We start from the raw sequence: 13995 nt of genomic DNA, 5'->3' as shown, positions 1-13995 counted from the left end.
TAAAAAAACAAAATTTATATTATTAACTCTAAGTTCTAACTGTTAAACAAGCAATAACCTTTGATTTCATATTATTTTTTATTTTATTCATCTTTCAATAAAACAACAAAAGAAATATAATAAATACTTTTAATGGTGTGCAAAGATGTTAAAGAAGTAAGTGTATAAGAGAAAGAAAAGTTTAAAGTTTTTCCCATATTACTTAAGGGAAATAATAGCATCATAATCATAATGTGTGTTTTGATAGTGTAAGTTTATATGTTGTAGTAACAATTAGTTGGAAACACGAAAAAAATAGTTTGCTAATGTATATATAAACATTGTCTTTAAGAATTTATTCGTAGTACGTTGCGTAAGCCACCATTGTTCAACAAGAATTTATAGGGCGATATTGGGACTCACAAAACTAGTAACTTCTCTCAAGAAAGAGAATCCTAAGATAGGAGAAAATAAGAGAATGAGTGAAGGCACGATTTAGAGGAGAGGAAAGGAGAAACACTTATTTATAGGAAATGAAGATTTGACTTACACATTCCTGCAATCCCCTAGGTTATGAAAGAGTAGGATGAACGTTGCAATGAAAGGGGAGACAACATTCATATTAACCAAAGGCAAAAAGAAAATAAATAATTAAACCAAATGGCAAAAAGTACCTTGACCTCCTTATTGCATGCAGGGGGAAATCAGTGAAAAAAAGAACTGAATCGGGCACAAAAAGTCTAAATAATGCCTACAATTTCATGCGCCCAAGGCCTACCTCCTCTGTTACCCATTTTAAAGATAATGGAGAATTATTGTATATAAACCTTTTGAATAGTGTGAAAACTAAGAAATGTGGGACAATTTGTCTTTTGTAATACCCATAGTGTATAAATTTCCTTCATGTAAAATGCAAAAAAGGAAAGAAGAAAAATCATAAGTCTAATATAAAATGTAATGCAGGAAAAGATGCTATAACAAACTATATGAATCAATTCTAAAATTAGAAACTTAACACATAATATAATTGTTAAAAAGGCTATATGAACCAAAATACTTAATTTGTGCTAACAATTAATTAATCACAATACACTGCTACAACTTTTGTTGTTATCGTTTAGTTGCGCTTACTAGGTCATGCATGTGTTTAGTATTCATTAATGCTCCAAAGATCTTTCCAAGACCTAAAACAAGTAGCTCCAATTGACACTCATATAGGTCATTTTATCAAGTGTATGTTGCAAATCATACACCACCGGTAAGGGATATGAAAATCATTCAAAACTTTGTTCGAAGTTAAAATTATTTATATCACATTAACCACTAAGTTTTTCTACTCAATTATGCAGTATGTAGCACTTTGACATAAAATTGATTTAAATCAATCTTAGTGCTAGCAGAATTGACTAGTGACTTGTTTTTACCCATATGAATCTTATTCATGGGATCTTCAATAACAAAGGTTAGATTTTTATCCCTTGTTTGTTGCAATTGGCTTGACTCTCACTCCCATTAATGTTTCTAAAATATGTTTCTCCCTAAGGGTTTCTTTAAAGGGTCAATCAGATTTCGTTTTGACTTATCATAATTAATGGAAATTGTTTCACTCTTCAGTAACTATTTTATCAAAGTATGTTTCAATTATATATGTCGACTTTTTTCATTGTAAGTTTTATTTTTAGCTATAGTTATCGTTGAATGACAATCACAATGCATTAACATAAATGGGGTTGGTTTCATTCCTAATGAAATATTTGCTAAGATGTTTTTTCAGCCACTCAGCTTCACTTGCAACCATTTCAAGAGCAATGAACGTTGATTCCTTTGTTAATCTTGCAATAATTGTTTGCTTGGTTGATCTCCATGTAATAACACCACCCCCAAGTGTAAAGACATAACCACTTGTAGATTTTGTCTCATATGAATAAGTGATATAGTTAGCATCGGTGTACCTTTTTAGTATAGTGGGAAATCCACTATATTTAGTGGCATAATTTATAACACTTCATAAATATTTCATGAGTCGTGCAAGTGCATCCCAATGATTCTGATTGTAAAGACAAAGTGTACACTAGAACATCTAATAAGACAATCGTTTGATAGATTGTCTAATGACACTAGAAATGTAAATGACTTGAAAGTAAATGATTAAATGTGAAGTACGAAAAAGAGAATTCAAATTATAAATTGGAAACATAAACAAACTGAAATTGAGGTAAATAAAATTGCAACAGAATATGCAATAAACACTAAAATGTAAAGAACTATAAAGTCAGGAATGAATTCGAAAGTAAATATACTCTAAAACGAAAAGTGCAACACAAAAGTAAATTTGTAAAGTAAACAACTAAGTACAACTATTAGATAGTCTAGACGACCATCGTCTACTAAATCGCCTAATAGTTATACAACAAAGAAAATTGAAAGGATAAAGCGTTTGATGTAAAAACAAATTAACTAAAAGAAATTAAAATAAATTAAAAAAAACTAAGTATAACTATTAAACTCCTTAGTTAACCATCGTTAACTAGACTATGTAATAGTTCAATTTATAGAGAACGAAAAATAATAAAAGTGAGAATGTGAAAAGTAAATTGCAAGAAAATGAAATTGTGTGAGAAATGTAAATGAACAAAAAGTAAATTGCATGAAATATAAAGGGTTGGAAACATAAAGGGCACAAAGATAAATTGAGGGAATTGTAAATTGTAGAAATGCAAAAACTATATCGTAAATTAAGGCATGATGAAATGTAAACTAAGAATGCTTTAGAATGTATTAAAAGTGAAAGGAAAATGTAAAAAATTCAAATATAAATGAAAAAAATGTAAACCAACATGAATTTAATAGAAATGCAATAAAGAAAAGTAGAACACAATTCAACAATGAAAAACAAGGATCGAAACCATGGTTCATTTTTCTTCTACTTCAAATCTAATGGACCTAAATTTGGATTTCTTGATAATGAAGAAGCATATAATCAGTTGTTTCATATGTCCTTAAAAACCTATTTTCAGTCGAAAACATAATTTTTAAAGACTTTGAAGAGAAAAACATTAAAATAGAGCAACATCTAACAAGGTGTTCAAATAGCTGAAACCCTTTTCCATAATTTTTTCAAAAGAAGAAGTGAGAAATTGCGAAAAGTAAAGAGAATAAGAAACAGGAATGAAGAAGATAAACTTAAATCAATTATTTGGATCTCAAAATGTCATACAACAGAAAACTAAAATTGTCGCATCTACTAACCAACTAAGTATCTAAGTGTCTCAGTGTGTTAGTGTTACTTCTACTCTATTTATAGAATTTCTAATCTTTACAATTGAATGGGCTTTTCAATCGGGCCCAAAAATCGTCTAAAACTAACTAAATGAATGTCAGCTTCTTTCTTCATATTTAGTGTTGACCGTCTAGTGCAGGTTGACCAAGAATTTTTTATCATTTATTGCATGTTTTTGCATATTTTTTTGCTCTTTTAAGTTTCGGTTTCCAATCTTCATCACTTCAATATCATCATTTAAGATTTCAAGGTCAAAATTAGTTCAAAAAATTATTCCTTCAAATTATCAAAACACTCATTAGACAAATCAAGCAAAATTTAGGCTGTAAAATGCAATTTGTATGATGTTCTTTTTGTAAAAACTTTAATATTTTGAAGAAAATACAATCTAATCTAAAATCAAAAAATAATAATAAAAGACACCTCAAGGAAATTATATTGGTCTAGAAAAATACTGAAAAACGGAGAGTTACCAATGGTCTATAAAAGCTCATTAAATGCAATAAGCTCTCAATTATTTGGGCATACTTAGGTTGAGAAATTGATTCCTCTCTGTTTTTTTTTTTTTAATTTAAAGCTAGCATCATAAAGGCTACTTAATGGCTAAAAGTCATAATAGTCAAACTTCATATGAAGTTTATTGGTATGTTGCTTTTGGGATAGTAATATACTATGTTACTTCTTTACGACTCTAACTTATAAAATTAACTTGCTTCACATGTGTTTTTCATTTCAAACTTAGATCCCCACAAATAAGCATATAAGCTATAATGATGCACTCACCTTTTTTCAGATTTAGTGTACACTCATTTATCAACATTGTTAGTACAAAAACCATCACAAAGTAAAACATTATTGAGATTTTCATGCCATTATTTTGGTGTCTATTTTAGCCCATATAACAATTTTAAAAGTTTGCATACTTTTTTCTCTTGCCAAGAACTACACACCCTTCAGGTTGGGTCATATAAAATTCTTCCTCTAGTTCACCATTATAAAAGGTTGTCTTAACATCCATTTGATAAATAATGAACTTAAGGATAAATTCTAGAGCTAACAATACTCGAATAGAGGAAATCCTGATATCTGGAGAAAAATTATCAAAAGTATCTATGTTGAGTTTTTGACTAAAATATTTTGCCATGGTTTTGCCTTATATTTTTCTATGGGTCTATTAGGATGATACTTTTTCATAAAGATCCACTTATGACCAATGAGATTTCCTCCTTTAGGCAAATATACTAAAGTTCAAGTATTATTTTTCTTGATTTAATCAATTTTAGTTCTAATGGTCTTATACCAATATTTTGCATAAGAAGCACTAGTAGTTTCTAAAAAACTTTTTGGATCATTTTCAACTAGGTGAGTGAAAAAAATCATCTCCAAAAATGTTTTTTGTCTTTTTCTTCTCCTTAAATCCCCACACATGACATCAATAATAATATTTATAGGATGTTCATATGTTTCATTAACTTTTGAATGAAAAATATGCTCAAAGAACTTACATTTTTCGTCTCAATTATAGTATTACAATCAATTACATCATTTTTAAGAACAGAAAATCTATAGGCAATACTATGTTCCAAATAGCCTAAAAACATACAATCAAGAGTTTTAGAACCAATTTTTCTTTTCTTAGGATAAGGTAACATAATTTAGTTGGACACTCCCACACTCTTAGCTATTTAAGATTAGGTTGGTAACTTTTACACAACTCATAAGGTGTTTTACCAATTTTTTTATGTGTTATTCTATTTTGTAAAAAACATGTTGTAAGAAGGGTTTCTCCCCAAATATTATCAGGAGCACTAGAACTAATAAACATAACATTCATCATTTTCATAAGAATATTATTTTCCTCTCAGCTACTTCATTAGATTCGGTTGAATATGGTGAGGTTACTTCATGAATAATACTTTCCTTTATACAATAATTATTAAATAAAACATATTCACCACCTCTATTTAATCTAATCCTTTGAATTTTTCTATTTAATTGATTTTCTACTTCTATTTTGTAAGTTAAATGCTTCATCCTTATTTTTTATTAGGTACACTTTAATATCCAATATAATAATTTATAAAGGTTACACAATAATTTTGACTACTGTTAGATATGGTTTGTTTTAAGTCAGCAAGATTAGTCTGAATTAAATCAAGGAGTTCAGTTTGACTATTCGTAGAATAACATGTTTTCTTGATTATTTTAGATTTTACACATATATCATATTTTCTACTTTTTTTGTCATGCATATTAATTAATCTTACTTTTTGCAATTTAATAACATAGAGAACTTACATGTCCTAATCTAGCATGCCACACATCATAAAAATCAACAATATAAGTAAAAGATCTAGATGCAGATTCATTAACAACTTCATAAATGTTAAGTACAAAGAGACCTTGATCACAATATCTCACCCCCCCTAAATACATTATTCTTTGTCATCACAATATTGTTAGACTCAAATGACACTTTAATCCCAACATTTCCCAACAATCCTACAAAGATTAAATTAACTCTAATAGATGGCCCATGTAACACGTCGTTTAAAGTCAAAGTCTTTCATATGTAAGCTTCAGAAGAACTCTTCCTTTTCGTAGAACCAAAGTTGACCTCAATCCCTTGCACTATTGTAGGAGGCATAAACATTTTTGTTTGCATAGACTTGTCTGGTAGGCTCAAAGTCTACCACTCATTTGCTCATATTGGTCACAATGTTCACTTGAGAAATTATTGTAGCAATTATTTCTTTCCCTTCAACTAAATTTACCTTAGGATAATTGTTATTCTTGACTCTATGTATAAACTAAGGTGCATGATGACATGAATTTTCACAAACAAAACAGGTTCCTTTCTTCTTGAAGTAGGAGTTATATCCATTAGACGAGAAAATTTAAATATTTTATTTCTTGTGATCAAGTTTTATCTCATACGTTTTTTATTTGATTTGTCTTCTACCATATTTGCCTTAGAAAATAATGTCTTAGCCCTTGCAACAACACATTCATTTATATTGGTATCTTTAAGATGATATCAATATAAGATATAAGAATGACATCTATTTTTGTTTGTGCTTTAGTTGTTTGTTGTCAATCTAGGATTGTAGAAGATTTTCGATCAACAATTATAAAATGAATTCATCGGGTAGGGAAATGTTTTTTGCTTTAATATCTTCAAGTATTTTGTGGTATTTGTTTATCTGTATCTTGATGTCCTTATTTTCAATCATCTCTCAACGATAATGATTTCCTATAATAAACCTTTGAAGGGCCACATCTTCGACAATGTATTTAAGAATAAGAGCTTAAATACCTTTGACTTCCTATTAGGATCAATACACATGGAACAAATCGTTAAGAAAAATGTTATGATGTACGTTATTCACATGTAACTAATCTTTAATATATTTTACATATATATTAGAGTAGGGTTTGGAAGTTGTAAGAGCGAAAGCAACTCCATACATCTTTGATAGATAGACGCACATTTATGTTAACGTCATAAGTTTTGACCAATGCAAACATCAATCTTTGAAACATTCAAAAATAGTTTCACAAAAATAGTTTATGTCACAACAACATTGTTTGGCTTCTCCGATGTAGAGTTGGTGTTGATCTCCATGTTGTCAGCCATAAGTTCTTAAGATTGTAGTAAAAAATGGATGAAAACATGAGCAAGAAAATTTCTTGAGGCGTGGATGAGTTAAGGACTTATCCGCAATATGCATCATAAGTCCCTAGGTACAACAAGAACTTCTCAGGTGGTACCAAGAATCACGAAACTAGCAAGAACTAACAAGAGAGAGAACCCAAGATAGGAAAAGATAAGGGAATAAATGAAGGTGTGATTTGAAAGAGAGAAGTTGGGATGACAACGGGGCGGGTGTTTTCTCCAATGTCAAATATTAAAAAAGAAATTAAAATTGTATAAATATCAAATGAAAGTATAAAATAATAATTGGATAAAGGTCAAATAAGTATAAAAAAGAGTAAAATTGATCAAATGTATGACCTATAAATAAGTTACAAAACTAAGGACTAAAGAAAAGTTAATATAATTTTTTTAGGCTACTTAATAAATTAAAAAATGTTTTAGTATTTTAAAATGAGAATGAATATGAGGACAAGGATTAACATTGGACATGTATGGGGACGGGGATAGAGCGAATATACACATATTCATCCCCGTCCCCACATCCAATTTAAAAAATCGTGTATTACATATACTCATACTCGTACTCAATTAATGAGGGGATTTCCCATTAAAATCAAGACGAGTTCAGACAATACCCGCGGAACGAGTTCATTTTGTTGGGTTTAATAGTGCCAAAGTTCAAGAGGGGGGGTGAATTGACCTTTAAAACTTTCTCGCAGAAACAGTGTTTAACACAGTTTTACAGAAAATAAATCGATTTATGTTAAAATGAACAGATTTATTTCAGCACTGTTTTTGTTTGAAAAGCTTTTAATTCAGCAAGGTTAATCACAAGATTATGCAGTGAGAATTTCCAGATGCACACACACAGATATCAGATTTGAAAAACAGTGAAACACAAAACAGCAAGCTTCAATTTCAAGCAAGTGATTAAGGTTCAATTGATAGCATGCTAATTAATTGAGTGACCTTAGCAAACAACCTGTTCCAGTGGCTTTTAACAGACTATGAGTGTTCTTCTTGATGTCAAGCAATTTTCCAGAAATTAAGAACAATGAATCACAGAACAACAAGCTTCAACTTTAAGCAATTGTTTAAGGTTCAATTAATGGCTTTGACAGTTTCTTGAGCAACCTATCACAGTCAATCTGTTCCAGTAGCTTTTAGCAGATTTTATATGTTCTTATCAGATTAAAACAACTTTTTCAGAAATCAAGAACAGTATGCACAGTGCCCAGAAAGAACAGATTTATTTTCAATTGAACAGATTTATTTCTTTGCTGTTTTATCAATTATGCAGAAACGAAATTGCAGAGAGTGAGAAAGAATGAACACAAGCAATTATACTGGTTCACTCAACCTGAGCTACATCCAGTCTTCACCAACAACAGGTGGAAATCACTAACACACAGTACAACCAAGTACAATTCCCACTGTTCTTGAAACCTACAAGAACTTAGGTACTCTTGCTGAAAAAACCTATTTCAGCATACACACACCCACTCTTCAAGAACACCTATCAAGAAGAGTGTTCAACCAAACTATTACAAGAAAGAGATGTGAAACGACTACACCTGATTGAGGATACACAGATTTGCCTTAAACCAGTAGGCAAGATTGCTAGAACAGTAGCTGCACCTCACACCAAGCTTTTGGAACCAAACCAAGAACAAACACTTTGTGATTTTTGAAATCTTTGAAGAACAAATGCTAATCCTTTGTAAACACTTAACTCTCTGCTGTCAAAACTTGTTTTTGCAAATGTATGAATTGTTTGAATCGTTATTAAGCTCAGAAACAAGTTTGCATTTTATAGAAAGCCAGCTTATAACAGAATTTTGAAAAACAGTTAAAGCTGTTATAAAATGAACAGATTGAAAATAAAATAAACTGATTTATTTTCAAAAGCAGTTAGAGAATCTGTTAAGTGAGGAGACTTAGTCAACCATTATGGTGCTGAGATAAAACTGAAAAACGTTTAAGCTTGACATGGCACCAGAGGCAAAAAGAATCTATTCATTTACAGATGAACAGATTTATTTTTCAAAACGAAAACAGAGAAAGTTTAACAATTTAAAACTCAGTCGTTTTGAAAAGAAGAAGACTTAGTCAAAATACCTGATGCACAAAATCAAATTTTTACAAGACTTTAGCCAAGGCATCAGTGAAGAAAATGAATCTGTTTATTTAGAAAAGAACAGATTTATTTTTATGCAGTAAAACGTGTTTTTGTGTAAAACATGTGAAAAACAGTTTAAGAAAACTTATGCTTGTTCTTAACACATGGCCAGTGGTTATGAGGTGAGTTACTCAGCAAAAAGCTACTCTTAGACAACCTCTAAGCACTAACTAAGACATACTTAAAGCAAAGCAAAAATACATGAAAAGTACATAAAAGTCTTCATCAAAACACTACATATAGGTCTTCATCAAACACAATCTTGAAGGGGCAGCAACCATCTTCAACACATTTGTCATCCCTTAAGAGAAGAGACACCTATTTATAGGAAGTGGAGAGTTGACCGACATAGTTACACATTCTCACAATCCTCTAGGTTACAATAGAATATGATGAACATTAAAAAAAAAAAGAGATAATGTTCATATTAACATGAATGTTAAGGATCCCACAAATCAACGTTAATGTAATGAGGAAGCAAAAAATCTATAAACTAAGATCCAATGCTTACAAGGAAAAAAATAAAAAAACCAGATAAGGTACTAACTAAAAAAAAGAAATTAAATAATTACCCAAGTGACAAAAAAGACTTGGACCTCATTATTGCACACGGGAGAATTGGTGGGGAAATGAACTGAACATGCACAAAAAATCAAATCAAATCCACAATTTTATGCATGTGAGGTTCACATCCTTTGTTATTCACTTTGAAAGTATATGGATAGTCATTACATTTAAACTCTTTAAAAGTGTGAAAACTAAGTAATGTGAAATTATATGTTTTTTTTAATACTCGCAATGCATCACATATTATGCATCCATAATTATTTTATTCCTTATTTTTTTATATTTTGGGTAAATAATGCAAGAGTTTATCAAATTTGAGAATAATAATCAAGCCCAAATGATAGTTATCGATGCCTACTTAAACTAGCTGAAAACTTTCTTTGACATATCTAAATTTTGATATTTTGTATTATTGAAAAAGAAATCAAGTAAGGTTTCCAAATCTTGGATTATTGGCATGTACCACTTTAAGTATCCAAATTAGATTTGTGACATCTGAATATGTTTTAGTACAGGTTATTGTCTTAATAAATATTGCACTTATATTCTTCCAAATAATGTGTATTTTTTTATTTATACCATAATTGGTTGCTTGAATTTGAAGTGAAACTTACAAACAAATATTTCTAAAGTTTGAATTAAATTTTTAATATATTATAATTTTGTTTTAATTTATTATTTATGATGAATTAAAGAAATTGTTTTTTTTTATTTGTATATTTTAGAGTTTAGAGTGAAAAATTGAAAAAACTTATCATATAAAAGATGCGATCAAACATAATTGATGAATAAATTTGATAACGTTATATGTTGTTTTGAATCTATTTATATTTTATTATTTAATTTAATGTTTAATACACTTTTGATAAAATAGGAAAACACAATAATAATAGATCATTGAATTTCTAAAAATTTTAAGCAGTTTTCGTTAATATCGTCTGATAGGGAATATTTAGACGATGGTTCTATATATTAAGTTATCAATTGGTAGCATTTATTTGCATATATAATGAGAAGTATCAAACGAAGCTCTACAACTGAAATAATTAATTTAATTAAAAACATACTGGTTGTATGTGTTTTAAAAATAACACTTCCTCCTTGATTTATGTAGATGAAGATATCATACAATGTAAAAAGATAATGAGAAAGAGAGAAAACGCATTATCTTTTTATACAAGTTTGTCTAACCAAGCAGACTACATCTAGTTCTTAATCAACTGATTGAATTACACTAATAAGACAAATAATGTAAATACAACGAGAGTATTGTTTGGACTCGTAGCAATTCTTGGTTAATCCCTTGGATATTCTTGACTTAAGTCACTCCTGACTTAAATGAGTATTCTTGACTCCAACCACTTTTGGCTTAATTGAGTATTATTGACTCCAACGACTCCTAGCTTAACTGAGTATTCTTTTTTTTTTTTATCAGCAATGAATAAATAAAATAAAAGGGATACTTCAAGGGTATCCCAACCCTAAACTGAGTATTCTTGACTCTAGTCACTCTTAACCTAAATGCGTATTCTTGACTCCAACTACTCCTGGCTTAACTGAATATTCTTTGAACAACAACCACTCTTGACTAATAACTGAATATTCTTTACCAAACAGTCACTACTGGCTAAGATGAAGAAGTTATATAAATGGTCATTAATTGATCATATTGAAGCTTATTGGAGAGGATAATCGACTAAAGACGTATATATAATTTATCACTCTCACTCCTAGTTAGTTGATTGAACACAAACAATGTTTTATGAAGCTTTAGACGAGAATACAAAATTACACAATATTTCAGTACTATATAATGTGCTCTCTCTCTCTCTATATATATATATATATACATATTTCTCTCTCCCTCTCTCTTCTCCTTGAGTTTCTTTATATAGGCTATGAAAAAAATGATCTTTATGAGGCCATTTATGCCCGCCAAATCAACTTCAACTCTTTTTTGTGTGCTTCTTGTATCAGATGAGCTTGCTTAACTTGAATGGATTAAATGCACTTCATATAACATTAATTGTTTTTTTCTTCTTTAATGTAAAATCCAAATAGTTGGGTGTGCTAATCTCTTGGACAATGTGTATTTGCTTAAACTTGTCTAAAGTGTAGTGTCATACGAAGTAGAGAGTATTTCCAAAGTTGATAATGCTAGTGTCAGGATTTGTAGAAGAAAAGCAACCTTAACTCTTTATCAAATAAATCTCCTTATGTGAATTGTACTTGTAGCTAATGGATCTCTTTGATCAAACGAAATAGCATACATTTCCTACAATATAGAATAAAACATTTATATTTTCATTTTATATATGTTTATCATGTATGTCAGATGTAAAACAAGATTGAAGAGTGTTATATTGTCGGTTAGATGAAACACTTACCTCCTATATAATTTGTTAAACTCAATTATTATCTTATGAACAAAACATCATTACGTTGAACCTTCACAACTTTGTATTTAAATTTTTTACTTTGAATTTTGTTTATCTTAAACTTAATTTGAGGTGTCTTATAAATATATTAAAATTACTTTAATTTGTTGATAGATCCATATTGCCAATGGATTTTACAGGAAGAGTGCGGTGAGATTAAACCTCGTTTAAGATATAATGTAATATATACTTTCAGTGAGTGTTATTTTTTATTCAAATTTATGTGGTATACATTTAAATGGTTAAGCCCGTATATAATACTATATCATATATCATATGCATACTTTGAATATACCATTATTCAATAAAATTTAATTTTCAATTTTCAATTTATCTCACAACTATATTTACCCGTAAACAACAGTAAATGCCTTAGGAGTATTTACATAATTTTTTATAAATACAAAACAATATATTACGACGTTAAATGATCTAATAACAGAAATACTGTAACACCTCATAATTTACATATAACTATTACAATAAAAGTTTTACTAGTTTCTATACAAATTTGGAGTTTTTCAAAACATTTCTAATACATGATTAGGATTTATAGAAATACAAATATTTACATATCCACAGCTCAAAATAAAACTCTAAAACCTCTAAGGCTCTCCTGCACCTGTATGGTCATCTGCTCGTGTACATAGTACAGCCATCTCAGTTCAAACATAGCAAGAAAAGTAAGGGTAAGCTACTGAAAATATAATTTTATAATATACACACTTAAATCCAAAGAGAAAACCAAATTACATGATAAATTTATCAAATTATTCATTTTTCTTCAAATCTCAACAATAAAACAATCACATAGATCTCACATGGATCTACACATCCAGAATATTCAACAAACAACGTCTTTCGGAAGACCCGTATTAAGTAAGTCCTACCAAAGACTAACACCTTATCCAAAGATTACCCGCGAATCCAACATAAAGGATCAAGGTAAGTTCAATACAACCCAAGCCGTGCATCTCATATGTCACGGTGTGCATGAACTCCCCCATCAGCTTCTCACCACCTACCACCTGATATCTTAGTCTATGTACTGTTACCACATAGGCATCAATACTTAATACACAGCAAACATCAGTCCATACATTATCCCGACATCAATACTTAATACACAACGAACATCAGTCCCTATATTATCCCAAATGTATGAATTCAATTCCATACCATTTCGTCATACAATATCATTCAAAAAGTGATCCAAAATATTCAAAAGTCTATTTGACATAAAAAAATAACACTTTAATACTAAATCATCAAAACCGAATATTTCCACAAATTTAAATCATATATAAACAAAGAACCCAATATATATAAACACACAACATCCTTGCAAGAGAAATTGAATATTGGAACCACGTCCCTTCCACATCCATCTTCTAGCCTAGGGTTCTATTAAAAATTAAATTTAGCTTCCCTTACCTTAATTGCTTGCTTTCCAAGCAACTTCTAGAATTTTATTTCCCACCGTCTGGATAAGCTTCAAGATTTACGGGCCTGATGCAAGTTATCCAAATAGAACAAAAATTCAGTATATTATAGAAATACTAAAAATTCAGTCTGGGTAGAAATGTTCTTTAACTCCTCTGCTACAACGTGGTATGATCAGATTCTAAAATAGATGAGGTATGAAGTGAGAAATTAAGAGAGAAGGAAGAGGAGAGAAGTTGGTAGAGAAAGAAAGTGATTTGGAAGAAAGAAGAAAGTGATCTGGAAACACTATTTCTTCTTTTTAAAAAAAGTGTTGTTACAAATACAGTATATTTGTAAAATAAAATTTATATAATAATTAGGAAAGGTTAGTTTCTCACCTTCCATAAAAATATATTTTTTTTTAGAAATTTGGCCAAAAAATATTTCTGAAAAGTATGATTTTATTTTC

This window comes from Phaseolus vulgaris, chromosome 11 (assembly GCF_000499845.2).
Source record: "Phaseolus vulgaris cultivar G19833 chromosome 11, P. vulgaris v2.0, whole genome shotgun sequence".
Lineage (NCBI taxonomy): Eukaryota > Viridiplantae > Streptophyta > Magnoliopsida > Fabales > Fabaceae > Phaseolus > Phaseolus vulgaris.
The sequence above is the reverse complement of the archived record's forward strand: the minus strand, read 5'-3'. Positions refer to the sequence as shown.